The sequence below is a fragment of the Poecilia reticulata genome, chromosome 3, assembly GCF_904066995.2.
Source record: "Poecilia reticulata chromosome 3, P_reticulata-male-v2, whole genome shotgun sequence".
Classification (NCBI taxonomy): Eukaryota; Metazoa; Chordata; class Actinopteri; order Cyprinodontiformes; family Poeciliidae; genus Poecilia; species Poecilia reticulata.
This window is the reverse complement of record NC_088832.1, coordinates 12,284,437-12,287,418: the sequence shown is the minus strand read 5'-3', so window position 1 is coordinate 12,287,418 and position 2,982 is coordinate 12,284,437. Positions and strand designations below refer to the sequence as shown.

Sequence of the window (2,982 nt, the reverse complement as noted above, 5' to 3'; positions counted from 1 at the left end):
AAAAAAAATTGTACCAAATCAAGCAATTTATGATTATCTGAAATACGGAATCATGTGGATTTTTATTATTATTATTATTATTATTATTATTATTATTATTATTATTATTATTATTATTATTATTATTATTACTTCGCTGTGCTTTCATTTGTGCACAATGACAATAAAATGAATTCTGATTCTGTATTCAAGTTATTATTTAAACTGTTAATGTTTATTTAAGCAGCCATCTGGCATTTTTACCCACAAATAGTCATGGTGTTATTAGTTGCCTTTTGCATACCATTTACATAACAATTTTGGTCTTCTCAGTCTTTTAAATATATTCTATATCTATGTTCTTGTCCATGTTGTCATTGGAAGTTCAGTAAAAGTGCATTCTGAATATTTTTCTTTTAAACATAGTCAAATACATTTTCCTCATGTTCAACACAGTCATATTTATGTGCGGCTTTAAGTGTTAGTGAGAAAGTTTGCTTGTGGATCTGCTCTTCATCTTGAATTCTCCACAGAAGGGAGCCAAAGGCAAGGTGCCATCATGAATGTTCTAACTATGTAATAAAAATTCATATGTATTTTTGATAATCTTTTTTCCTGACAAGAAGTGTCAGTCATATTTAAAAAATGTCTTATATTTGCAAAGTTGAACTCTTATAAACATCTTTTCTGTTTATTTCTGTTCTTGCAAATGAAATTATGAGGCGAGTTTTGTGTTTGAGCACTCCAAAATATTATTTCCTCTTTTGTTTCAAACTTACAAAATTACAAAAGTTAATTATAATTATGTTTTTTTGTTTCAGTTAAAAACATTTTACATCTTTTTTGTACTTTATCAAAAATCTTTGCATTTTGATATGATAATGTAATTGTAAGGAAGAAGGACCGTTTTCACCTTCAATTTCAGCTACATTTTGTTGCAGAGGTCAAACTGCATGGCCGTAAGAATAAGTTTATTTGTTTGGGTTTTTTTTTTTTTGTTTTTTTTGCACAGTCATCCATCTGACATGAAGGTGCAGATTAAAAATACGTTTCCTGGTTATGAAACAGGTCGAGACACTGTGGAATTCTGCTAACTCTTCTGATTCCTCAATTAGTGCAATCCTGAAGGGGAGGAGTAGGCGAGAGAGAAAGGAGCGAAGGCAGGAAGGAAGGAAGGAAGGAAGGAAGGAAAGAAGGAAGGAGATTGTTAATCAGTGGGTCTTGCAGACAGACCTGATTCTGTTGTTCTGCGACCAGAGGAAGGCGAGTATCAACCAAAATACTTTCCATTCAACAGATGCTGCGCTGGATCTAATCAAAGTTTTATCTGATCGCAGCTCGCGGTGGATGCAAGCGCACTGCTGGAACGCGCACGTTTCTATTGGCTCTCGGCTGCGTCGCTCACAGGAATGACGATTTTGCTGCTATAACCAGCTGATGCTGAGGCTACGAACGCGGAGCCTCCGAAGAACTGTTGACGGTACACTGACCCTTCCGTCATCGACGTTATGTCTGCGGATCCAGGTCTTATCTGCCCCCAGAGCCGGAGTGGGGAGGACATTTGATCGTGTCACGACGCGCAGGCCCGTGGTTCTTTTTTCTCGCCCCTGTCGCTCCACAGGATGTTTCTTCATCTCCCCACATAATCGCTTTCCCAGGGAATGATGCTCTCTGCTTCCTCCACACACAGGCGACACATCGCATATGCAGGTAAACGTCGCTTTGGTCGGATCGCCAGTGCTTTTCGTTACCACCTGATTTATTTCACCCCTGTGCTGTGCGCGCTGGAAGTGAATGTCATTCTTGTGGATTTGCGGGTTGCTCTATAGCCCTGTCGGTGTATGTTGCTGTGCTGCACTGTGGTGAGCGTGCTCCGGCTGCTCTGTATGATGTATGCACTGGTTGCTGTGTAGGCTGAGAAACGCGTGGACAGCGATGGAATGGTGCTGCGCTCCGCTCCGCAGCGGCGGCAGAGACGCAGTTCGGTGCAGAGAGAGAGAGCAGAGCAGCATTAGCTACTATCCCAATTCGCCCCCCCCTCCCCCCTTCATCCTCCCCCCTGCGTGCACACTCCTTCGTGCACGCGGACGCCCGAGTCAAGCTATTAATTTCACGCACATTCAAACTCACTTGTTCCTATTGCATTTTTATTCGTTTTTTTTTGTTTTTGTTTTTTTTTTGGACACATCACCTCGGTTTTTTTTAATCTGCGTTTCTTTCGACTTTAACGGTTATTTCATTTAGTTTATCAAGAAAGCTCATTAAAACACGTCCTTGACCATTTTAGATAAATATTCAGGTCTTCACATGTATTTCAAGTTGCTCCAACTTGTCTGTTACCTCCCCCTCAGCACCATGTCCTCCATCGATGCCCTGCACATCCACATCTCATTTCTTTTCCCTGGAAAGCCTAAGATGTGTGGATTGCACACTGCATAGGAAAACGCCCACACACGGGCACATGAGCCAAATCAACAATAAAGTGTTTTTTCTTCTTCTTTTTCTTTTTGCTCTATTGTTCTGCTGAATAAATAGAATTTTCTCTCTCTCTTTTTTTTTTTTTACAAATCTACTTGAGCCAAATCAGGAAGAAGTTTAATGGTTCTAGTTTAGAAAAACTAAAATGACGAAAGAACCATTTTAACGGTTGTTTTTTTTTTTTTTCTCATCTCTGCTTTTTGGACACACAACATTATTGAAAAAAGTATTCCAACAGACCCTGGATGCATGATGGGAATAGGATTAGCTTAAACCAAAGACATCTGTATTCATATTTACTGTTAGACTCTCAGTTTAAAATGTACTTGTCACCTTTGTTTTGCAGTTTTGTCAGTGTTTATTCACATTATGAAAATATACCACTCATAGGCAATATGCAAAGATGCAGAGAGCACCGGACTCCGGAGCAGTGAAGACATGTTATCTGGCAATGACTGACATGTTTCTGTTTCCTCCTTGCCAGGAGACTGCAATGGGTCAGATGTTCTGTCTTGAGAGGAAGAG

At 39.7% G+C, this 2,982-nt stretch overlaps 1 protein-coding gene across 8 annotated transcripts in view; it reads left to right on the top strand.

Annotated features, from left to right (window-relative positions):
• Window positions 1–1,021: 1,021 nt before the first annotated feature.
• cdkl5 (cyclin dependent kinase like 5) overlaps window positions 1,022–2,982 on the top strand; it is a 36,207-nt gene continuing 34,246 nt past the window's right edge. For 2 of the 8 annotated variants that reach the window (XM_008404506.3, XM_008404507.3), the window contains exon 1: window positions 1,024–1,689. The gene's annotated coding sequence lies outside the window, so the exon portion shown is untranslated. Of the gene's footprint in view, window positions 1,690–2,982 lie in introns of all 8 variants that reach the window. The other 6 variants (XM_008404509.3, XM_008404505.3, XM_081605085.1 and 3 more) reach the window with 5 other exon arrangements.